This window comes from Narcine bancroftii, chromosome 2, assembly GCF_036971445.1.
Source record: "Narcine bancroftii isolate sNarBan1 chromosome 2, sNarBan1.hap1, whole genome shotgun sequence".
NCBI classification, from domain to species: domain Eukaryota; kingdom Metazoa; phylum Chordata; class Chondrichthyes; order Torpediniformes; family Narcinidae; genus Narcine; species Narcine bancroftii.
In genome coordinates, this window is record NC_091470.1 from 15,101,902 (window position 1) to 15,128,487 (window position 26,586).

The following is a 26,586-nucleotide window of genomic DNA, read 5'->3' on the forward strand; positions in this document are numbered from 1 at the left end:
TTTTGTGTAGTCTTCCAAAGGCGCTATTTGCCTTGGCGAGTCTGTTGTCTATCTCGTTGTCGATCCTTGCATCTGATGAAATGGTGCAGCCGAGATAGGTAAACTGGTTGACCGTTTTGAGTTTTGTGTGCCCGATGGAGATGTGGGGGGGCTGGTAGTCATGGTGGGGAGCTGACTGATGGAGGACCTCAGTTTTCTTCAGGCTGACTTCCAGGCCAAACATTTTGGCAGTTTCCGCAAAACAGGACGTCAAGCGCTGAAGAGCTGGCTCTGAATGGGCAACTAAAGCGGCATCGTCTGCAAAGAGTAGTTCACGGACAAGTTGCTCTTGTGTCTTGGTGTGAGCTTGCAGGCGCCTCAGAATGAAGAGACTGCCATCCGTGTGGTACCGGATGTAAACAGCGTCTTCATTGTTGAGGTCTTTCATGGCTTGGTTCAGCATCATGCTGAAGAAGATTGAAAAGAGGGTTGGTGCGAGAACGCAGCCTGTCTTCACGCCATTGTTAATGAACCCTTTAGGGTTAAAGTCATTCAAATTTATGTCAGTTTGTGGATGCAACAACAACTTTAGTTCAATGAAATTGAAAGAACGGCCCAAAATTCAAATATCTGAATGTTTTTAGAATCCTATGATGGGTTTGAATATCCAACCATACAGGCTTGGCCTCCTTTCAATTTCTTATTTTTCCTTCTGGTTTCTAAACATTGTTTCTCGTCATAAGAGCCATTTTAATACCTTGTCACGTCTAAGTCTGTGCTTAATGTTACGTACCAAGGTGACTGATGAGTTGTTTGTGTGTGTAAACTGGTATTGATTTTATATTACCACTTGTCATCACTGAGAAGATCAACATTTTCATGAGATTTTTAAAACCTCCTATTGGGCCATTACCAATTATAGGATTTTGACGTGTGCCACTCTTCATATGGTACCTGACTCCCATCTTCATTCATTTTTGTACAGTTCTCTAACTAAGTGTCAACGCAACTAACAAATTCAATCTGCTGACAAATCATTGTTTGTTCTTTCAGGGGTGAAGCTAAGATTAGTTATGATTTCATATTTGCCAAACAGTCCAAAAAAAGCCATTCATCAAATCTTGGAAGCGCTGATGTTTTACCCAAATATATATCTATATATTTATTTTCCATTCAGTTCATTTTGAAAATTACTTCTGGTTTTGCTTCCCTACAATTAGGCAAAGCAATCAATGAGAATTTATACTAAAAAATTTTTTTTGTCATTTACCTTAAATTTCTCCATAGTTTTAATCTCTTAAAGTCCTCAATGATTCTGAACATATCTACCAACGCTCTGTTTAAACATAACTGCTGCAAGGGAACAACTTTTGGATCTATACAATTGAATTTTTCCTTTCCTTGGCACCATTCGGGCAAATTTCTTGTGAATTCTGAATCCCAAGTCATTAATATTTCAAGAAAAGCAGTGATAATACCGATCGTCAGGAACACTATTGTTTACTTCCTCCTGTTTGGATAAACAATCTCTCACCATTGCTGTCTACTTTATTTCTGGCCAATTTTAATATTTTCAGATTTTATACAGCAGAATAGCAGGCCCTTTCACCCCACAAGCCCTTACCACCCATTACACCTGATTCACTGACATTCCCGGTATGTTTTGAAGAGTGGGAGGAAACCACAGCCTCCAGGGAAAATGTACAAACAGCTTAGAGAGAGCACAGGATTCAAACCTCAGTCCTAATTGCTGGCCCTGTAATGTGCCAACTGCTACGCCAGCCATCCAGATAGCATGGACATTTTGTGTTAATGTCACTTTAATTCCTTGGCCTTGAATTTTGCTAAAGTTTATAATGAAGTTTGTAATAGAATTGTGAATCTAATAGTTTGGAACTTGTGAAAAGGGCATTCTGGACAAGCAAATTCTAGTTTCATGATTATATCAAAAGGAATTAAATTATATTGAGTTAAAACCAAACACCAAACACCTCTTTTCCAATAATCTGCTTAAAACTGATTCTACTTTATGGTGTCTTTCTGTAAAAGTTGTCTTTTAAAAGAAATGAGAGATCCAATTGTGTTCTATCCCTGTATTGAATTGAAATAGTTCTTGGGTAAATGACACCAGAATTGGGCACATAGAGCTACTTTAGACCTGTAATTGGTCCTGTGCAATGAAATGGGAATGGACAAGAGATGAATCACACAGCCTAATGCTTGCCTGAAGTACCGGTAGTTTAAAAACAAATGCTGAAGCTTCAGTTTTACCATATTTTGGCTTTGTATTCTTTTAGAGCTGCAATTTTCCTGCAGTTGCATCCTTGAAATAAGAACATAGTCCAACAAACATAGAAGCCTTTGACAAATAAATGATCGTTTTTCCTTCTATCCCACATCAAAATTGATACAAGTGTTTCTGTGGTAGGATATTTGAGTCTCAAGTGCAGAATTAAACTGCTTTGGTTTGGATTGTAAACATGGGGACATCTAGAAGGAAAAGCTTTACCTGTAAATTGGACAGTTACAGTTATTCAAAGCAAATGCACCAGTAAACATCAAGAATGCACAAAACAGAAATGATGATTGTACTGACTTCACTGTTACCCTCAATACATATCCAACCTTTATGTAGCAATGTAATGAAGTATAGCTTTTGTCAACAAGTGTTCAAAGGGAAGAACAGAGTGAAGGAGAGATGTGTAGGGAATTGTCAGTTTACTTCAATATTCCTATCATGCTTTTCTGAAAGAGTTTGAAAAATAAGAAGAGACTTTCCATTTGGCATAATAGTTGGAACATAAAAGATGTTGATTTAAATTAATCTGGAAACTATGTGGGAGTTTATCTACTTTATTCAAATGGTCCATCTCTGCCATCTCTCTCCCATTTCTCTGACTCCACTTCAGTAGACAAACTGTTCACAAACATCTTTTATAAACCGCCTGACTCCCTTGACTTCACCTCTTTTCACTAAGACACCTGTAGGGATTCTATTCCTTTCTTCTAATTTCTCCATCTCTGCCACATCTGGTCCCAGAATGAGGCTTTCTATTCCAGGGCCTCTGTGACATCCACCTTCTTCAGAAAGCAAGGCTTCCCCACTACTCCATGAACTCAGCCCTCACTTGCATCTCTTCTATTCCCCACTCATCTAGCCTGGCGTCTTTCCTTCTAATTACAGTGGAAACAGTTGGGTTACTTTTTTGATTTCTATTGTTTTATAAATCTTTACATGAGCCAAGAATGCAAATTCTCACGATGCTGGTACTTCAGAATACAACATAAAGAAGCAGAAATAAGCCATTCAGCCCATCAACTCTGCCCCACTATTCAGCCCCACTGCCCAGCCTTCTTCCCATAACCTTTGAAACCCTGGCTAATCAAGGACCTATCAATCTCTCGAGAGTCATAAAGGCATGTAAACAGCATGCCTTTGTGTGAAGTACAGGGAGTTAATAAAATTGCTGAGCAATGCAGTAGTGTCAAAAAAGCTGCCTCGTTTTGGTTGCCTGAATCGATGAATGACAGCAAATTTGAGTAACATTCCAAATGTTAACAGAAATGCCAGTGAAGGCAGTTTTATATTTTTATTTGAGCGATATCTTGGAAAATATCTCCAATAGCTGAAGGCTAATTTGCCCTCCTGGTTTATCATTCTTTTCCCGACTATTGTCTTCATTTGCGAGTAAATTGAATGTGGGTGTCACAGACTAAGATGGCATATATTTCCTATTCTTGGTTTAATATAACTGAGTGGCTTCTTCGGGATGGAGGAGGTTGAATGAGGACAATGCATTTCTCAAGATTGCCAGTGAACCAGTTAAGATTTTATAGTAATCTGAGAGTTAATACATCAAGATTTTAAAACATTTTCAGGTTCTTTATAAATGCAAAATCAAGTTCTCTCACTGTCACAGTAGAACTTGAACTTTCTTTCTTCGACCTCTGAATGTAGGATTACTGAGGTATTTTGTAACAATACAGCTGCGCTGTCATATTGTCAACGCAAGTCCTGTGGTTGACTGCCTCACCTCCTGAACTCCAATGCTGATCCACCATCCACAGAAATGTAGAGATTGTTCTATCATAGATGCAACTGGAAAACACAAGAGGCTCAATATCGTCAGAGACCCAGCTAGTTCACGTCATCAATAGTCCATTCATTGACATAGAATGCAGGATTGTTAAGACTTTATCCACAGCGCGGTCAAACTTCTATAAACAAAGATTTGGCCTCAGCTAGAACATTTTATGTGTTTCTGATCACTGCATTATTAAAGGATACAGCTCTGTAGGAACGGTGTTGGAAAGTCTCAATCAAATGAGAAACTGCATTTTAGAGGGACAGGAGAGGCTGCGATTGTTGTATTTAGAGGAAAGAAGATTGAAGTGATTTATAATTGCGTACAAAGCCATTAAGGCTTTAGACTGTATGGGGAGAAAAGAGAAACTTTCCATTTGGTAGATGGATTGAGGAAGGTAGTAATTGATAGAAGTAATTAACAAGAATATTTTTCTTATTCATTGAATAAACTTGAAATGGAAAACCAAAGAATTGTTGATGCTTTAAATCTAAAATAAAACAAAAATGATTGGAGACACTTTTTCTGGCGAGAGAAACAGAATTAGTGTTTCGGGTTATTAGAGCCGTCATGTCTGTCCTGCTGAGTAATGTAGAATTTAATATATTTTATTGCTGATCCAGAACTCATTGACTGAAAGGGCATGCAGCTTCACTTTGTTCCTTTCAATAAGGAAGTATGCAGGTTCTTGAAAGAGGAAGGACCATCAAAAAGGTGGACCCATCACCCAACATTTTTAGAGTAGTTTGAGGTTCCTTTTATTGTTACCTAATAATACATTAACAATGTAACCTAGATGATGTACTTTAACTTTTTCCTGCTGTAAGGGAGACAAAGAGTCACCATTAGTATTGCCCAGTGCCCCTTTCAGTATGAGAGAAAATGAATTAAATAGGCTCCCTTCAGAGACAGTGCCCCTGCATTTGCCTCCAGCGCTCCTGGTGCCTTCAGCACCCGAAGCCCTTCAGGACCTCTTCTTGGCCTCGGCACCCTTTGGAATCCTGGCGCAGAATCCCCCAACCACAAATCACTCACAGCCTGTGTGGGTCCCTCAGCCTTTGAGCCCCTTGCTGGCTTGCTGCCATGGGCACCTTCCCTTTAGGGTCCTTCAGCTGCTGAGCCCCTCACTGGTCCACCGCCATGGTCACCATTTTGGGGGGGGGGGTGAATTATTGACACATTCATACTGATTAATTTATTTAATAAGTGTCTCCATTAATCTTTAGTGTAGCTGGACTGCTTTCTTGGTGGGCAGGGCTCATTTTCAGAATGGATCATAATGTGCTGCAACATGCGATTGATGCTTGTTCTTGTGCATTTAGTTCTTTGTAAATATTTGTAAATTTGTAATTTCGTCACAGCCTGCATAAAAACATAAAGGGTTAGCTACAGCATCCAGAGGCAGTTTTTATTTGCTCATTTGATTTTGGGATCTGGATATTGGACATTTAAGATTCATTCCCAACCTTCATGTAAAGACATGAATACCTGGAATCCGTGTGCTGGTGGTTCCAGATTGTCTTGTGTTAGATTCCCAGACGATTGGCCAAACAGTGCTAAATAAACGATGATGTAGGTATTTGTTTATCCTTAGTTTGATTTTTAAAAAATCTTTCTAGCTTATTTGTGTATGATATTCTAATCATTGATGTTTTTATGTCAATTAGACATTTGCTGTAAATTTTATTTTTAAAATATTGTAACTTGAAATTGTTTAATTTTATGGAGTTGGCTTACAGAAGATGATTTCCTGTACCCAATATTGTTAACTGATTGCGAGCTCTTCCATATGTTTGACACAGCTGCTATGTTATATTTCACTAGACAATGCACAGTAGTGGTTGTCATTGAATTATCCAATTTGAATACAGTCCCACTCAATAGTAGTGGAGATCTGGGATACAGTCTTGAAGAAAACATACATCACACTCATTAGAAATTAGTTCCTATGTGAAGAGCATCTTTTATCCCATCGAGTTTATTTTTTCCTTGATAAAATAACTCTTCAGTTGAACTCATCTGGGATCAGAATTGGATTCAGAATTTATAACACTGGGTATTCGTCTTCAGGCTCCTGTACTTCCTTCCTGATGGTAGCAGTGTGAAGAGAGCATGGGCTTGTTGGCGAGGTTCCTTCAGGATTGAGGCTGCTTTCTTAAGGCACCACCCTTTGTCGATGTCCTTGGAGTGAAGACTGATGGCAGCTGGCCATCCTTTCCAGTCTTCTGCATTAGCACCTCCATACCAATCAGAATGTTCTCCATGGTATTCCTGTAGAAATTCACAAATCTTTGGTGACCTACCATTATCTCCTCAATCTCCTTACAAAGTTATAGCCACTGACGAGCCTTCTTTGATTGCAACAACTTGGAGGCCCCAGGATAGATCTTCAGAGATATTGACACCCAGGAATTTGAAACTCTTATTCCTTTCCACTGCTGATCCTTCAATGAGGACTAGTTCATGTTCTCCTGATTTTTTTCCTCCTCCTGAAGTCGACAATCAATTTTTTAGTTTTGCTAACGTTGTTGTGACGCCACTCAACTTGCTGATTTATATGAGCCTGATATGATTCCTCATTGCTGTTTTGTGATTTGGCCGACAACCATGGTGTCATCGGTCAATTTATAGATGGCATTTGAATTGTGAGGAAAGTAGCTTGATGTACATGATACTGTTGTCTAGATGATCCAGAGCTGAGTGGAGATCCAGTGAGATTGCATCTGCTGTGGAACAATTGTGGCAGGAGGTAAATTGCAGTGGGTCCAGATTTTCACTTGGGTACAAGCTAATTCTGGCCATGGACAACCTCTCAAAGCTTTTTATCGCAGTAGTTAGTGAGTGCTACTGGGAGATAGTCATTGAGACAGCTCCCTCTGCTCTTTTTGGGCACCTTGCTGATTGATTGATGCCCTTTTGAAGCAGATGGGATCCTCTGACTGCACCAATGGGAGATGGAAAATGTACATGAATACTCCAGCTAATTGGTTGGCACAGATTTTAAGAACCCTGCCAAGTACACCATCAGGGCCTTGTGAGGGTCCACTCTCTTGAAGGATGTTCTGACGTTGGCCTTGGAGCCAGATAAAGTGCAACTATATTTGTTATGAGCTATTTTGAATAGCGTAAAGCATAATTGTACTGAGAATGAGGTTCACGGTAAGAACAGTGGCTTCCAGAATTTACTCATTTTATTTTTAGATGACAACTTTGACATAAGAGGGAATCATTTAACTGTTAAATTTGTGGTGTAATCACAAATGTCTCAAACAGTTGCATATTGAAATATAATTAGATGCAAGAAGAAAAAAATTCTGAGTTGTGGAAGGAGGTTGACCAAAATTCCTCTTCCATAAAGAGCCGAAAATGGAATCGATTGTAAAAGTGGCTGAAGGTAGCTGGGTATAGGCAGAACAGGTCTGCCAAATGTTTGTGAACAGTAGTTCATGTTCTGCTGGGACTAGATAGTTATCTAAAAAAAAACCCCACTGTAAAATAATAGAGCTTTATGGATAATTGCAGAGTTTAGTGCATTACCTTTATGATTTGTGATGTTTGAAATGACAAAGATGTCTTCTATTTTTGTTTGTTCATGTTAAAAATTATTGTAATGTATTGAAAAGGACTGAATTAATGTTCTTTCATTTCTTAAATTTGTTCAAATAAAATATTTATTTATCTATTAACTTCCTCCACCTCAGTGGATGGTAAAAGTGAAGGCAGGCAAAATCCTTGCTGAGGCATGATAAAAGTGAGATTTGGCAGATTTTTTGTGAGATAGAAATGTAATTTGGAATCAAATGGACAGATGAAACAGTGCTACGTAGAGCAATACAGCATAGGAACAGCCCCTTCAGCCTTATGATGTCTGTGCTAGCCATGATGCCAAATTAAACAAACCCAACCTGTATATGATCCATATCCCTCCATTCAAGATTCAATTTATTGTCATAGTAATAAAAGATTGTCCTATTCTATGAAATTCCCTTTTGCCTGCTGTAAGGCAGATAGATTCACCACTGGCAGAAGTGCCTAGGTACCTCTTACATTTCTTACAATCCGAGAAAGAGAAGCGAAAGAGAACCTCCCAGAATCACCGAGTGTCCATAGATTCACCTCCAGCACTTCTGCAGCCACTCAGAGTCCAGGCATCCCAAGCTCCAGATCCAAACCTCTGACACGGTCCGGGACCCTTCGGCACCCCTTCCCATCCCAGTTCTGAAACCTGGTACCCCTCCAGCCAGTTCGACCCAGTCTCCAGCAGTCTGCAGTCCTCGACCTCTGTGGTCACAATCCTGTGGGTCATCTCTTCTGCTTCTCCTTCTCAGACAGCGGGGGTGATCTTCCAGTCCTCCTCTTCCCTGGAGTTGCCGATTAATAGGTGCCACCATCTCAGGCGCAGACCCCAAGGTTGTGGGATCTCCAATAAAAAAAAACTCCATCAGCTCCTTCAATGGGCCATTCAAACCCCGTGCTGATCCGATGGCAGTCAACTGGGTGGCTGGACCTCATGGGAGCGCTGCATCTTTGCTCCCCGCAGGTCCGCAACTGCAACAGCGCTGCTGTAACAGCGGCTCTGGCAGTGCTGCCATTTTCAACGAACTTGCTCCCTTCTTGTTCAGGGGCCTATCTAAATGCCTCCTAAAATCACTGAACCCATCTGCTTCCACTGGTTAAAGTGTCCCAAAACATTGATTGTCCATTTCTCTTCATGATCACTGCCTGACCTGCTGTGTCCCTCCAGTCTCGCATTTATTTTGGAATAAGCTTTAAGCATTAGATTCTAAGAAGCAGCTTAATTTTGTTTTAAGAAAGGTAGAATCGTTTTAGAAAGAAAATTCCAGCGCACAGACGCAGGGAAACTAAAAGCAAAGGTGCCAGTATTGGAGGAATTAAAATCAGGGTAAATTTCACCAATACTCTATGTTGTAATCGGATTATATGAATAATTAAAAATGAGAATGAAATGTGCAGCCTTTGTAATGGGAAGTAGAGGTTCCTGATTGTCAGGTCACAACAGAGAATCAAGGTCACGAACCTGCCTTCCAGAAGCTGGAAGGGACGTTGCTCTCTCTGTCTCACCTCTTCGGTGGAATTGTTTGTTCACCAACATTTCTTGATGCTCAATTGACTAGTTTGGAGTGCATCAATGAACCCTGGGGGACACTTGCATTTGCTTTTTATTTTTTAAAAATCATCAGTGGGTTTAATAAATAGAGATGATCGAAACAAATTAAAAAAAAAAATCAAAATAAGCGTCAAGGTTACAGAATTATTTCTGTAAAATACCGTATCTCCTATCCTACATCACAAAAATCCAATGCAGTTTTGAATGCAGGTGGGCCTCAGAGGTCGGCGCTGGACCACAGTTGTTTGTAATCGATATCAGTGATGTGGATAATAATGTGGTGAATTGGATCAGCAAATTTGCAGATGAGACTAAGATTGGAGACATCGTGGACAGCGAGGAAGGTTTTCAGAGGGGATCTGGACCAGCTGGAAAAAAAAAAATGGGCTGAAAAATCACAGATGGAATTTAATGCAGACAAGTGTGAGGTGTTGCATTTTGGAAGAACAAACCAAGAAAGGACGTACATGGTAAATGGTAGGGAACTGCGGGAATACAGATACATAATTCCCTGAAAGTGACATCACAGACAGATAGGGTTGTAAAAAGAGCCTTTGGCATGATCGTCATAAGTCAAAATATTGAGTACAGAAGTTGGGATGTGATGGTAAATCTGAATAAGACATTGATGAGGCCAAATTTGGAGTATTGTGTACAGTTTTGGTCACTGAATCACAGGAAAGAATGCAGAGAAGATTTACTAGAATGTTCCCCAGACTTCAGGAACTGAGGTACAGGGGAAGGTTAAACAAATTTGGACATAGAAGAATAAGAAGAGATTTGATAGAGGTATACAAAATTATGAGGGGTGCAGACACTGAAGGTGGGTTAAGGGTGAAAGGGGAAAAGTTTTTTTTTGAAAAGCCTCCTATTTTTATAGCACAAACTATAACTGAATATTTATTATAATTCTCTTATATTCATTACCTCTTTCCACTCTAGGGTAATTTAATGCATACAATTCAAGTTTTTAATTTTACAGAGAGTATCTGTTTGGCTGCAGCAAGTAAGAACATTGTACTTGTGCGTATGACAATAAACTCAATCGGCATTATAATCAAGCAGAGGGAAATGGTCAATTGTTTTTTTTTTAAATTTCCCCCCCATCCTTCCCTTCCCCCTTCCCACCCCCCTCCAAAAACATTAAATATTGAACATATAAAATACAACAAAACAACATCTTCACACAAAAGGAACACAAACAAAAAAGACTCATCATCTACTTATTCACACTAAATTGGATCATGTTTATCTTCCCATCATCTTAGGTGGTGGTGGTCCGAGGTCTGCTCTTTCCGTTATGTTCCATATATGGTTCCCAGGTTTTTTCAAACATTGCAACTTTGTATTTCAAATTACACGTGATTTTTTTCCCCCAATGGGATACACAAACTTGATTATATATTCCGCTGATATTTATAGTCATATTGTCCAACGTGGCCATCTTATATCTTTATTTTCACTTCTTTTCTGCCCCTTCACCTCCTCCATCCCCTTTTTTCCATTACTGTTTTTTAAGTTTTCCTTTTTAATCTCAATATATGACAACGCACTTAAGAAAGGGGAAAAGTTTAGGGGAACGTTCACACAGTAATGGGAGTGGGAAATGAGCTGCCAGGTGAAGTGGTGAATGTGGGCTCAATTCTAACTTTTAAGAAAGATTTGGACAGGTAGATGGATGCGAGAGGTATGGATGGCTATGGACTGGGCGAAGGTCGGTGGGACTAGGTAGAATAATAGTTTGGCACAGATTAGACAGACCGAAGGGCCTGATTTCTGTGCTGTAATGTTCTATGGAATACCTTTAAATCTTCTCCACCCCAAATCTACCTTCCTTTTCTGGCTCCATACAATTTTCTCTCAAATCCAGGGCTATTCTAGTAATTCCTGCACACTCTCTTGGCTTTGCCAACCTTCATAAATTGTGGTGACCAGAATTAGATGCTGTACTCCAGTTGGTGGCTAACCTGTGATTTATTAAGGTTTAAATCTTTATTTACCTATCACTGTGTAATGGAACAGTGAATGCTCATTTCTATCAAACAGATACCTGAAGTTGTATATTATGTGATAGATCCTTTAATATATAACTTCGTCATGCAGGTACACATTTAAAGTTTTTGAGGAACCTTTCGACATTATTTCTGAAGTGACAGGCACACATTTTGAAGATTAAAATGTAATCAGAATTTATTGTCTTGAACATGTCAAAAAATGGACATGTTTTATTCCAAAAAATTGACATATTCCAAAATAAATGCGAGACTGGAGGGACACAGCAGGTCAAAAAATTGCAGCAGTATTTCAGGTACAAAAAGCTATAAATTACATTTTAAAAATAAATTGGTATAAAAGAAGAGAAAGTGAGGTAGTGTCTGTGGTTCATTGTCCATTCAGGAAACTGATGGCGGAGGGGAAGAATCTGTTTCTGTACCACTGGGTGTTTGTCTTCAGGCTCCTTGGCCTCCTTCCTGATGATAGCAGAGTGAAGAGGGCATGGCCTGGTGGTGAGGGTCCTTAATGATAGAGACTGCTTTCTTGAGTCACTGCTTCTTAAAGATGTCCTCAATGGAATGAAGATTAGTACCCATAATGGTGCTGGCCAAGCTTGCAACCTTGTGTAGCCTTTTCCAGTCCTGTGCATCGGCACCTCCATACCAGATAGTGATGCAACCAGCAGAATGCTTTCCACTGTATACCTGTTTAAAAACAATTTTGTAGGAGTCTTTGACGTACCAAATCTCATTGAGCTCCAAACGAAATATAGCCTCTGGTGAGCCTTCTTCGTGATTGCAGGTCTTCAGAGGTGTTGACACCCAGGAATTTGAAGTTCCTAACCCTTTCCACTGCTAACCCCCCTCGATGAGAACTTGTTCGTGTTCTCCCAATTTTTTTTAATCCTTCCCCCCCACCCTTCAATAATGCACTCTCACCTTCTGGCTCTTCAGTTTTATTTTGTTTAAGCAACCAATGACTAAGGACTTTGAACTGGCTGGATGTTTATGTTAATAATGAATCAGGTTTTGAAATTGTTCTTATCTGCGTGATTGCTAATAAGTTGACTAATTATATCTGGCTACTATTTTCATTCAAAGTTCTACTTATTTGGAAGGTGGAACATGGATATACAATTTTAAATGTCAACAGAATTAATTGCAAAAAGCAATCATTAAGAATTGTTCAAATCTCCTGAGGGAATTATTGTATTTTAATTAGTTTTTTGAAACTGCATTGGTCATTTGGGGCTAGTTTTTGTTGCTGAAGTACTGCTTCTAAAGTAAAGGGACATACTTATTTATAATTACTAAATCAACTCAAGCAGTGCTTCATAACACACTTGTTGGACAAAACAATAAGATTCCAGAAAAAAGAATTTGTGAATGGTCAGTTTTGAAATATTTTTAGTAATAGTGTTGTATGTTTGATGGAATTACTTGTGCTGGTTATTGGTTTGGTTAATTAGATTACTGAATGATTCAGTCCCTAAACTAGGGGTAAAACACAGGAATCTGTTGACACCGTGGTTGAGTGAAACAACACACAAACAAATGCTGAGAAACTCAGCAGGTCAAAAAGTGCCTTTAGGTAGCAAAGGTAATGATACATCACCAACGTTTCGGGCTTGATGAAGGGCTCAAGCCCGAAACATTGGTGCCTTTGTATTTTCTCTTGTTTTTCCCGACTTTTCTGGAGAGGGCTGGAGTTCTCCGTCCGGCCACTACTCCATCACGTGACTCCTAAGCCCGAAACATTGGTGATGTATCGTTACTCTTGCGACATAAAGGCACTGTTTGACCTGCTGAGTTTCTCCAGCATTTATGTGTTTTTTTTAGTTCCTAAACTAAATATTTTGCAGGGGAATAATTCATTTGAGCTTGTTGAAGGGCAAACAAGAAGATAGAAGCGCACGTGGATTGATGTGATTCAACTGCAATGCAAGGGGAAACAAAGCTCATCTTTAAAGCAGGTCCTAACATCAGAATTGTGAAAAATAGTTTGATTCTCTCAGTTTCTTTTGTAGGAACATTGAGCTGTTTCTCTAGTAGGGTAGCTCATGTTGTTCTGTTGTTTAAAAAGCCTCCAAAAGTAACCCTGGAAATTATAGGCCAGTGGGCCAGTAGGTAAATGATTGGAAGGTGCTCTTAAGTCGTTGGATATTCTGTACAAGTATTTGGATAGCCAGGGACTGATTAGAGATAGTCAACATGGCTTTGTGCATGGTAGGTCATGTTTAACCAATCTGATAGTTTTTCGAGGAGGTTATCAGGAAAGTTGATGAAGGATGTGGTCTAAATACACTTTAGTAAGGCCTTTGACAAGGTCCCACATGGGAGGTTAGTTAGGAATAGTTCAGATGTTGGGCATTCATGGTGAAGTAGTAAACTGGATTTGACCATGGATGGCTATGGACTTGGTGCAGGTCAGTGGGATTAAGCATAAAAATGGTTCAGCACAGACTAGAAGGGCCAAAGGGGCCTGTTTCTGTGCTGTGATGTTCTATGATTCTAAATTTGTATAAACACTGGTAGATCATTTGTTCTCCTGTATCATCCTGTCCTTCAATTTTCTTTAGTTTCTTTGTTATTTCCTTGTAATATAGATTAGCCTATTTCAATAATTAATATTTTGATCAACTCTGGTGGAGACTTTGCCACATGGAGGCAATAGATTTATCAGTATAACACTGACTCCAGTTTGGCAACTCTGTTAGACTGACTGAGACCCGTGGTGGGCTTCAACGTCAGTAAAACAAGGGAATTGATTTTGAACATCAAGAAGGAGAAGCCAGGAGAACACGAACCAGTCCTCATCAAGGGGTCAGCATTGGAAAGAGTGAGGATGTTCAAATTCCTAGGTGTCAGCATCTCTGAAGATCTATTCTAGGACCTCCTCGTTGATGCAATTGTGAAGAAGACATGGCAGCAGCTATATTTCATTAGGAATTTGAGGAGATTCGGTATGTCACCAGGTGTACCATGGAGAACATTCTGACTGGTTACATCATCGTTTCGTAGCAAGGTGCTGATGCACAGGACAAGAAACAAACTACAGAGGGTTGTGAACTTGGACAGTGCCATCACAGGCATTGGTCTTCCCTTTATTAATGACATCTTTAAGAAGTGGTGCCTCAAGAAAGCAGCTTCTATCATCAAAGACCCTCACCACCTAAGTCATGCCCTTTTCTCATTGCTACCTTGAGGAAGGAGATACAGGAGCCTGAAGACACACACTCAACGTTTTCAAAAAAATAGCTCCTCCCCTGTAGAGCGCGTCGAAAAAACCAAAGACTTGTTGATCCAAACCATGGCTTTTATTAACTAAAAGACTGGAGCGTATCACAAGCAGGTCGACCAGTCCAGAATGACCTGGTCTGGCGAGGAGCAATCCTTTAAGACCTGCCAGTAGGTGCGGCTACACTCTCAGCCAATCACAGTCATCCTACACTACAATCTGTACATAGACACATTGGTGATAGAATCTGTACCATCACATTCCCCTCAGATACTACCTCTCTTCTCTTTTGTGGACTGCTTTTTTTTTTAAAAGGTATTTGTGTAATTGTAATTTAAGTAATTTTTCCACCTTGTTCTGCACAATCCTGCTGCTGCAAAACAACCCATTTCATGACATGCATTCACGATAATGAACCCAATTCTGATCCTGATCCACATGAATGGACCTTAACCAAGTCATTTATGTATGTTAGTTATCACAAATGCTTTAAAAAATAATTTGCAGATATTGGTAATCAGGTTAGTGCTACTCTTCAGCAAAAGGATGGATTACACTCAAAGGGACATAACCCCATGACGACTTCGGGTCGTTCCACGTGTGGCCGTGCCAGGAACCTAATGATTTAATTGTTGAGGCAAAGTGCAGAGGCTTCTGATAAAATCTGCCCCAGCACTGGCTTGGTTGAGAAATGCAGCTGCTCAGTGCTGAGATGTGAGACTCGGGAGTAGACTCTGGCCGGCCATTGGTAGAGCATGGCAGTGACTACTCTGTCTGTAGATGGCCTGTATTTGACGGACTCTCTCGTCATCCCTTTTGTTTTGAGTATTTTAATTTTTTTTTAATCAAAAAATATAACATTGTAATATATTAAACTTTTTCTCACAAACACAACAAACAAAAACAAAACAGTCCCTTCCCTCCCCCCCCCCCCCCATACATACAGATCAATTCACCGTCAAAGCTTACATATATGTTAAGTATATAGAGAACAGTTGGGGAAACTACGTTTTTGTAGATATAATAGTTGCTCTCCATTGCAGGCAAAATCTTCGCTAGGATTCTACTAAATAGAATAATACCTAGTGTCGCCGAGAATATTATCCCAGAATCACAGTGCGGCTTTCGCGCAAACAGAGGAACCACTGACATGGTCTTTGCCCTCAGACAGCTCCAAGAAAAGTGCAGAGAACAAAACAAAAGACTCTACATCACCTTTGTTGACCTCACCAAAGCCTTCGACACCGAGAGCAGGAAAGGGCTTTGGCAAATACTAGAGCGCATCGGATGTCCCCCAAAGTTCCTCAACATGATTATCCAACTGCACGAAAACCAACAAGGTCGGGTCAGATACAGCAATGAGCTCTCTGAACCCTTCTCCATTAACAATGGCGTGAAGCAAGGCTGTGTTCTCGCACCAACCCTCTTTTCAATCTTCTTCAGCATGATGCTGAACCAAGCCATGAAAGACCCCAACAATGAAGACGCTGTTTACATCCGGTACCGCACGGATGGCAGTCTCTTCAATCTGAGGCGCCTGCAAGCTCACACCAAGACACAAGAGGAACTTGTCCGTGAACTACTCTTTGCAGATGATGCCGCTTTAGTTGCCCATTCAGAGCCAGCTCTTCAGCGCTTGACGTCCTGCTTTGCGGAAACTGCCAAAATGTTTGGCCTGGAAGTCAGCCTGAAGAAAACTGAGGTCCTCCATCAGCCAGCTCCCCACCATGACTACCAGCCCCCCCACATCTCCATCGGGCACACAAAACTCAAAACGGTCAACCAGTTTACCTATCTCGGCTGCACCATTTCATCAGATGCAAGGATCGACAATGAGATAGACAACAGACTCGCCAAGGCAAATAGCGCCTTTGGAAGACTACACAAAAGAGTCTGGAAAAACAACCAACTGAAAACCCTCACAAAGATAAGCGTATACAGAGCCGTTGTCATACCCACACTCCTGTTCGGCTCCGAATCATGGGTCCTCTACCGGCACCACCTACGGCTCCTAGAACGCTTCCACCAGCGTTGTCTCCGCTCCATCCTCAACATCCATTGGAGCGCTCACACCCCTAACGTCGAGGTACTCGAGATGGCAGAGGTCGACAGCATCGAGTCCACGCTGCTGAAGATCCAGCTGCGCTGGATGGGTCACGTCTCCAGAATGGAGGACCATCGCCTTCCCAAGATCGTATTATATGGCGAGCTCTCCACTGGCCACCGTGACAGAGGTGCACCAAAGAAAAGGTACAAGGACTGCCTAAAGAAATCTCTTGGTGCCTGCCACATTGACCACCGCCAGTGGGCTGATAACGCCTCAAACCGTGCATCTTGGCGCCTCACAGTTTGGCGGGCAGCAGCCTCCTTTGAAGAAGACCGCAGAGCCCACCTCACTGACAAAAGGCAAAGGAGGAAAAACCCAACACCCAACCCCAACCAACCAATTTTCCCTTGCAACCGCTGCAATCGTGTCTGCCTGTCCCGCATCGGACTGGTCAGCCACAAACGAGCCTGCAGCTGACGTGGACTTTTTACCCCCTCCATAAATCTTCGTCCGCGAAGCCAAGCCAAAGAAGAAAAGTTACTTTTATTCCCTTGTTCCTTCTTATTACTGTATCTGGGCCCTTTGTGGTCCAGGTACGGCTGCCAGACCTTTACAAAAGTGTCATATTTGTTCTTTTAAGCTGTATGTGATTTTTTTTTTCTCCCCGCTGTTCATTTCCGCATTCCATCGCGCTATGAGTAGAAGGGAGTCCAAGTGGTTGTGATGCATTTTTTTTCCACTGTCGCCAGTGCTATTTTTGTAAATGAGATTTGATATTTAGTCAACTCGTTGCTTATTTCCATAAAATTACCCAGTAGATATCGCTCCGGGTCGCCCATGAAGGCCACTCCTGTTATCCTGGTTAATATTTCAGCCGTTTCTTCTCATCATCCCTTGATGAATGCAAGGGGTTGGCTGTTTTTGCCTCTTTGTTGAGATGCCACAGCTCTCCCTGGTTGGAAGATTTCTCTGGGACCAAGTTTAAAAGACAATGACTCCTGTTGAGTTTATTATTATGTAGAATTCTCTCAGCAGGCTGGGTAGAGCCTTGCAACCAAGCAAAGAGATGGGATGATGGCAACTTCCATCATACCCATGAAGAGGTAATGAGACAAACCATATGGTATCAAGTCAAATTTATTGTCGTCTGATTGCACAAGTGCAACCTGACCAGACTGCTTTCTCTGGTCCTCGGTGCAAAACTCACAGGCACAGAACCAGGCAAAACACTCATAAAGACAAACAATGCATTCACAGGACAAGTATTCATATAAATAAATAAATAGATACTGTTTTGTGAATAACCTGGATGGTTAGTGCCGCAGTTCCTTTGGTCATTCAGCATTCTCACTACCCTTGGGAAGAAGGGACAGATGTTGGGTCTGTCAATACATGCAATAGTTTGCCCACCACTGATGTAAGGCTCACTGGTCAACAATTCCCAGGACTCTTCCTATTCCCTTTCTTCAACAAGAGAACTACATTTGCCATCTTCCAGTCCTTTTACCAAGCTGCCTCTCCCTCATGAGAATTCTTGCTTGCTGCAGCCAAACAGGTAGGCAAGGCAGACCAACAGCAATAGACTGCATTCGATTGTGACAATATGCCAAAATCAGAAAAAGGGCTAATAAAATAAAAGGACAGATTAGACAAACATTCATAGTTGCAGTTAGTACAAGGAAAATAAGAAAACAACATTTCAATTGTGCAAGCAATTTTTTTTTTTGGTGGTCCAGGACTGGCTCAGGAAACTGATTGCTGTTGGATTAAAAACTGTTCTTGAACCGAGAGCTGCTGGTCTGAAGGTAGCAGCGGGAAGAGGTTGTCATCAGGTTGCTGCGGATCCTTTTTGATATTGGCTTATTCATGAGGCAATGTCTTGCAGAGAGATAGATATCTTCAATGGATAGGAGGTTTGTTCCCACGATGGACTTGGCTCACCTGCTGCTGACCAGCAATCCCTGCAGGATATCCACATTATCTGGAACTTGGACTCCTATCATGAACCTATCCCCTTGCCTTCCACCTAAAGTTATGGAAGAAACGAGCAATTTTATAACTCCCTAAAAAAAAAATCAGTTAACTTTGTGAATCAATGGTGTTTCCCAATGACGAAGTGAGGAATTTATTCTCATCCATCTCTGATCAAGAGGTCACAAAAAATAATTTAATTGATGCTGAATTTTAGGCACATAAATCAACAGTTTTGACTTCTTGTCCTTTAGAACTTCACTGTAGTCCATGGAGGGAGATCTATAATGAATGCTTAAAATATATAAGCCAAGGCCTTAAATTTTCCATTCCTGAGCTCAATTTATATGGTTATTTTCTTGAGTGTTGCTAAAAACTAGGGAATCTAACGGACTGAATGCTACCTTAGTCTGGCCAGTGGGACACTGAGCACCATCTGTTATACCAGATAGGCAGACACTCCTACAGCAGTAGCCAATACACAAGTACATCTATGCGAGTGGCAGTCAGTAATGGTACATTCACCCCATCCCCCACCAGAATTTAGCTAAATTCAAAAAATACTGACTGGAACATAAAATGGCAGCGAAACTGCGTTTAAATTTTAGAATTTACAGTAACAAAGTGTATTGGTCAAAAGCAGAAATATATTTAGCAATAATTGGAAAGAAATTCCATAAAATGATAACATAGAGTAAACATTAATTGGAAGAAAATTCCAGAGAATCATAACATAAAACGAAAAAAGAATAACAGTTCAGTTGTCATGGTCACTATCGGATTAAGAAAGTTTTCTCAGAGTTTTGTGTATTGTAATCTCTGGGGCCTTGGAAATGTGGGTTGAATGTCGGAGTGGAACAGGTGGAGGCTGTTGGGGTGGAATTGAGACTTTGGGGGAGACAGGGTGTTCATTCACAGCTGTGGCTACAGGTTGAGGTACACAGGTAGGTAGGACATGTTCATGGTGTGGTGATATTTCCTGGGCTGACACAGAACCTTGCAATAGATTGTTAGATTGATCGACACATTGAGAAAAGGGTTGAATGTGACTAGCAGATAGTTGGGACACGTTAGTGGTTTGAGGAAAGGAGGTAGTTAACTGCACACTGGGCAAAGCAAGGTCACGGAGGGAGACAGTGTCTTCTCTCCCATCTGGATACATAATATAAGCGTAGCTTGGATTTGCGTGGAGAAGCTGCACCCCTTCCACGAGTGGATCAGATTTGCTGTATCTAACATGTTTTCTCAGAAAAATTTGTCCCAGTTTAGATAGCCAGGCTGGCGAAGTTGTCCCAGTTTTCGATTTTCTAGCAAAAGTAAAAATACATTGGTGGGGCCTTTTGTTAGTAGCCGTACATAATGAGTGAATTGGGTGCAGCGCTTCTGGCAATACACCTTGCCAGCGGCTGGTGAGGTAACCTTTAGATTTCAGTGCAAGGGTGATAGTTTTCCAAATAGTGGGATTATCCCGCTCCGCTTGCCCATTACCATGTGGTTTATAACTAGAGGTACAGCTAGTAGTGATACCTTTTTCCAGGACGGCTTGTCTTAGCTCAGTGTGCATAAAGGCAGATCCTTTATCACTATGAATAAAGTCAAGATCACCAGAAAGGGAGCAAATGACAGTTGAAGCTGATACATCAACACAGGGAACAGTGAAAGGAAAACATGAGCATTCGTCTATAGCATTAAGGAAGTAGACATTTTTATTGTTAGTTGGTAGTGGCCCTTTGAAATCGACCCTGAGGTACTGAAAAGGTCTGGTGGATTTAATAAGGCTGACCTTGGAAGGCTTGTAGAACTGGGATTTCCACCCTGCCCAGACTGCACATTCCTTAGTCATTTGCCTTGCGTCTTCGAGTGAATACAGCAAGTTGAGAGACTTCACATAATGATACAATCCCGTAACACCAGGATGTCCTAAATCATCATGAGGTTCTTTCATCCGACCTAGTGCAGGTCATGCGAGATGGAGCGTCAGGAGGATCGTTCAGCTTCCCTGGGCGGTAGAGGATATCCTAATCATAAGTAGAGAGTTCAATCCTCCAGTGCGTGATTTTATCATTTTTAATTTTGCTTTTCTATTTCATGTTGAACGTGTAAACTACTGACCTGATCTGTGAATCTTTTCCCTGCTAAATAGTGTCTCCATTAACGAATGGCCTCTACTACAGCCTTATGTTTCCTTTTCAATGGAGGGATACTTCAGTTCCGGCCCTTGTAACGTCCATGAGAAAAAGCCTATGGATTTACCAGCTTGGTTTAGTGTGGCAGCTAGAGTATAATTAGAGGCACTAGATTCAACTTGGAAAGGAAATTCGTCAATAGCAGACATCGAAGCTTTAGCAGTGTCTAACTTGATGCTCTCAAAAGCCTTGTGGGCTTCCTCTGACAAAGGAAAAACAGTCGTTTTAAAAAGTGGCTGTGCCTTGTCTGCATAGTTAGGCACCCACTGTGCATAATAAGAGAAGAAGTGTTTGAGAGACTTCCGTGTGGTTGGGGGAGGCAGTTCCATGAGAGGAGTCGGGGCTTATTTCACCCCTTTTGACAACATAGCCCAGTATAGCCAGGCCCTTGGTGCGATACATGCACTGGTCTTCGTTAAAGGTTAAGTTTAGATTTTTGGCCACCTGAAGGAATTTATTCAAGTTGCAGTCGTGATCCTCCAGGGTTGACCACAAATGGTGATGTTGTCCAAATAGGGAAAGGTAGCCTGTAAGTCGTGTGCTTCAACCAACCTATCCATTTCTCTCTGGAAAACAGATACTCCATTGGTAACTCCAAACGGAACTCTTCTAAGCTGATACAGCCTGCCATCTGCTTCAAACGCCGTGTACTGTCTTTCCTTTTTGAGTATAGGTACTTGGTGGTAGGCAGACTTTAAATCTATTGTGGAGTATATTTCGTATTGGGTAATTTGATTCACCATGTCAGAGAGGTGAGGTAGGAATATGCATCTGAGTAAATCTGTTCACAGTCTGGCTATAGTCTACAACCATCTGGTGTTTTGCCCCATTTTTGACAACTACAACTTGAGCACGCCAAGCTTGGTTCAATGATCTTTTCTTTTAGCAGTCGCTTGATTTCGTTCTTAATAATTTCTCTATCCCCTTTACTATAGTGTCTACTTTACAGTCTGGAATTATATTGGCAGAAAGGTGTGATGGTTTAATTTTAAGAGTCGATAGGCCACAGATTTGTCTCCTGGGGTACAGTGATTGAAGGCAGCAGCCCGTTAAATGTCAGTACTATACTCTTCATTTGGCACTGGAAATCTAACCCCAACAATATCTGAGCTCAAAAATTGGGCAGTACATGCAATTTAAAATCTTTGTACTCGTTTCTTTGCTTCAACGTTACTCTACAGCTGTTTGCAATTTCTTTCTTGAGTCCATAACATGCCATAGAAATTCTGCACCTTAAAGGGTACAGTTTAAGCCCCAAAGAGTTCACTGTTGCAGAGTGGGTATAGCTGTCAGTACTCCCAGAATCAAATAAACAGTCAACAGGTTTCCCGTTTACCTTCATTTACATCATGGAATGTTTAAACCTGTGGGGTTTGTCTTGATCGAGGGTGATAGACGCCAGGACGGGACCACGCGGCTGCGACGTCCCGCAGGACTCGCCTCATCACTGCAGTCTCCGAGGAAAAAGTGTCAAACAAGTCGTTGGTTGTCCAGAGAGTCATCTTTGCCATCTTGCCGTGGCATCTCATCTTGTCCTTGGTGCCTGTCTTCTTCACCTTTCCTTTTCTAGTCTCTTGGCGCAGGCTGGGCGATAACTCCCGAGCTCGGCAGGCTCTCGCAAAATGCCCCACAGTCAGCTCGTCGGACAGGGCACAGTGAGCATGAATGCAGCATCTGCCCACAGAATTTGCACTTCCTTTGTGGCTGCTTGGTTACGCTCAGCACCGGGTCATCGTTAGAAGCAGTCTTTGAGGGAGTAGCTTCAGCACTTTGACCCACCTCGTCCCCTATGGCTTCGCACTCCGCAGCACTGCCCTGAGGGGCTTTGTCTGCATTAGGGCAGCATTAAAAGTCAGGTCAGGGGTCTCCAGTAGGCGTTGTCTAATGTACTTCGAGACCAGTCCACTTATGAAGGTGTCCAAAATTAGAGCGTCTAGTTGAGCTTCAGCTGTAACAGCGGCGAAGGTACAGGCTCTTCACAGCCCCTTCAGTGCGAGAGCAAAAGCATCGTAGCTTTCACGGGATGTTGTTTTCGGGTGTGAAGTTGGTGCCTCGCAAACAATGTGTTGTGTGCCATATCATATGAGTAGACCCAGGGCAATCTGATATGCGGCTGTTTCCCTGATCACTGAGTAGATGATCCATCTACTTGAACCACCTTGTTCGCTTGCATGTAAGCCTTGAAGCACTGGAGCCAACGCTGAAATATTTCGCCGGCTCTCGGAGCATCTTGATCTATCTCCAGTCTTCCAGGTTTCAAGGAAGTATCCATAGTTGAGCTTGTTAATAAAATTGATGAGCTCTCAATAAGAGACCAGACAAGTGAAAGGAAAAATACTTGGCTTTTATCAACAGTGGGACGCTGAGCACCATTGTTCTACCAGCTCGGCAGTAATAGTACAAGGGAGCAGTAACAGCAATATTCTGGGGCATGCTAACATTCAAAAGAAGGATGAGTTGGAATATCTACCGGGCGTTATGGCAGATAAATGATGAGATGTATCCTGGGCTCCAGTGGATGCCAAGTATTAAAGCTCTTGATAGTTGAACATTTCCCCTATTTATCTTAACTTACTTTCAATGGATCTTTTTGTTTAGGGGCTTGTACATTTGGCTACCCTTTTCCACATTTGCCTGAACCTCTGGAATCTTCTGGAAAGCCTTCTATTGTTTGATCATGATTTACAATCAAGAAACTGTTTTCAATTCACTGTTCAGCCAAGTAAAATTTAGAACTTGCACTAGTATTTTTTATCTTGGTCTTTTCTACAATTCTGCTATATGTCACTTTAACAAATGTACTCTCCCATGTAATTTGAGCAGCCATGTGCCTTCCAGCACTTCATTTTCTTGTCTTTCTCGAATAAATCTGTTTGCTCTCGGAAATCACTCTCGATCAACTCATCCAAAACTGATCCAGGCACAAGGTGAGAAAAGTCCCAGCAGTGGAGAACTGTGGTAAATGTTAGTTCAGAAGTTGATAGAACATCATCCAAGAGGGTGAAGCCTCGCAAGGTGTCAGGCCCTGATGGCGTACCTGGGAGGGTACTGAAAGTCTGCGCTAACCAACTAGCCGGAGTGTTCTTGGACATTTTCAACCTCCCATTAAGGCAGTCAGAGGTTCGAAAGGGCACCAATCATCCCAGTACCCAACAAGAGTAGACTGGGCTGCCTCAACGACTGCTGTGATGAAATGCTTCGAGGGTGGTCATGGCCAGAATTAACATGTACCTAAGCAAAGATCTGGACCCACAGCAGATGCAATATTGCTGGCTCTCCACTCAGCTCTGGATCACGTCAGAAACAGCCAATCATACGTTTGGCTGCTCTGCAAAGACAACAGCTCAGCCTTCATTACCATTATTCACTCACTGCTGGTTAAGAAACTACAAACTCTAGGCCTCTGAACCCCACTCTGCAACTGGATCCTTGTCCTTCTCATCAGAAGACCACAGTCAGTACGAATTGGAAACAACGTCTTCTCCTCACTGATTATCAACACAGGCGCACCCCAAGGATGCGTGTTTATCCCACTGGTCTACTCGTTAAACACCCATGACTGTGGGGCCAGACACAATTCCAGTGCCATCTATAAGTTTGCTGATGACATCAGTTGTCGGCAGAATCACAAATGGCAATGAGGAAGTGTACAGGAGGGAGATAGATCAGCTCGTTGAATGGTGTAATGACAACCACCTTGCACTCAATGTCAGCAAAACCAAGGAGATGATTGTGGACTTCAGGAGGAAGTCAGGGGAACATGACCCAGTCCTCATTGAGGGCTCAGTCATGGAGAGGGTCAAGAACTTCAAATTCCTGGGTGTCAACATCTGTCCTGGAGACGCCATGTTGATGCAATCACAAAGAAGGCTATACTTTGTGAGGTGTCTGGGGAGATTCAGTATGTCACCGAAAACTCTCAAACTTCTACAGGTGTATTGTGGAGAGCATTCAGGCTGGTTGCATCACTGCCTGGTGTGGAGATACCAACTCTCAGGACAAGAATAAACTCCAGAGGGTTGTTAACTTGGCCTGCGATATCACCGGCACCAAACTTCACTCCATCGATGACATCACATGAAGCAGCTTCTCTCCTCAAAGACTCCACCACCCAGGCCATGCCCTCTTTGCTCTGCTACCATTGGGGAAAAAGGTACAGGAGCCTAAAGACAAACACTCAATGGCACAAGGACAGTTTTTTCCCCGCTGCCATCAGATTCCTGAATAGTCCATGAACCCAAGATATTGCCTTAGTTTTAGTGCACAACTAATTTTTTTATTTATAGTAATGTTGTAAGATGGTTATAATATGAATGTTTCCACAAAACACTGAATTTTATGACTTGTTATGACAATAAATTCTGATTCTGAAATAGGAAAGTCTACAGGCACTGGGAGTGTAGTGGAATGTGCAAAGATGCTGGAGAAATTTGGTAGGTTATGCAGTGTAGTTGGAGATCCTTCCTAAACATGCTCATGAATTGTCTTGTGTTGCTTAAATTTCAAAGAGTTATTTTCTGGGACATAGCGGTATTTATATAATTTGCATTGGAGTGAATCAATGCTTAAGTGTATTCAGTGTTTCCCTGGAGAGACTAATCAAACTATATCACAGTTTAATTATTCACTCTGAAATATTTTTATCTGCAGACTGGTTTCTGCTTTCCCACCTCCACACTCTCAGCATCGATGAATTCCTCTGACTCTTCTGGCCGTGTCATGATTCACATTATTCTTCAAAAATAGGATCCTAAAAACAATTGTATCATCGTAATAAGTATACCTTGATCTCCTTTCCTGTTGAAAATATAATCACCCACAGCATTTGATCCCTCCACCCCCTCAATCATTATTAGGATCGGCAGAATTCAATTAAAAAAAAAAGTCATTTCACCAGAATAAACCAGTGTTTGTCTTCAGGCATTTTTCTCAATTTTTACCTTTATGGCTACGAGACTAAAGTTTGTTAATGACAGTAAAAAGTCTGAAAATCCGGGCCATCTAAGAATCTGGGCTTCTCAAACTATCGGCTTTTGTGATCATTGGTGAATTGTGTGCGTGCATGCGTTGCGTAAGCCCCACAGATGTACTGCCTGAGAATCTGGAAAATTCGAAAATCTTGACCCACCCAAACCCCGAGCAGTCCGGATTTTAGGTCTTTTACTGAACCACTAGTACTGGTTGGGCACTTAGGAGTGTGGTAGAACAAAGGGATCTGGGAATACAGTACAATAATACCCCTGGTATCTGGCACCTATGAGGATTGGTAGATTCTGGATAAGTGTATTTTCCAGTTGCTTGAGACTTAGTCTCACAATGCCTAACAAATCCACCTCATTAAGAATAAACAGTTTAAAAGGCAAAAATACTATTCTGTACTTGCACTGAACAAATTCCTTCCACCCCCATAATTTTGTTCATGTGCCTGTTTACATTTTGTTCATACCTTGATGAAGGGGTCAAGTCTAAAAAATTTATGTCTTTATCTTTGCTATATAATGTACTCTCTTTGACCTCCTGAGTGTTTTTATTTCAACCACATTGTCTGCAGACCTCTGAGATTTAACGGCACCTTTTGTCCGTTGGTTTTTTTTGCCAACGTCTGTTGGCTCCCATTCTTCCCTTTCCCTCAACCTTTTCATACAGGTGTCGACCTGCTTTTTATTCATTCTTTGAGGCAGGGGCCAGGCCCAAAACATTAGTAATATATTTTTAGCTCCTAGTTCCTCCAGCATTTCTGAGCTTTTACTAATAATAGCTCAGCATAGATGTGAAGGGTTGAAGGGCCTGTTTCTGTGCCATATTTTTTTTTAAAACCTGTTTTATGATAGTAATCTGCATAAATGTGTTATTTGGTAAATGCTTTATATTTTAAGAAAAGGAACATTAGGTATTTTTCAGTAGCCAAGATGCATTGGTTGCTAAATTCAGATGTTGTACCTTTCCAATTAGAAGTTA

General features: G+C 41.5%; 1 protein-coding gene and 1 long non-coding RNA gene across 46 annotated transcripts in view; one reads left to right on the forward strand and one right to left on the reverse strand.

Annotated features, from left to right (window-relative positions):
• foxn3 (forkhead box N3) overlaps positions 1-26,586 on the forward strand; it is a 477,697-nt gene that overhangs the window by 182,106 nt on the left and 269,005 nt on the right. The window lies entirely within an intron of this gene.
• LOC138753228 (uncharacterized) overlaps positions 3,542-26,586 on the reverse strand; it is a 240,104-nt gene continuing 217,059 nt past the window's right edge. Inside the window, exon 4 of the long non-coding RNA XR_011351044.1 lies at positions 3,542-4,078. This is a non-coding gene — a long non-coding RNA (uncharacterized lncRNA). The remainder of the gene's footprint in view (positions 4,079-26,586) is intronic.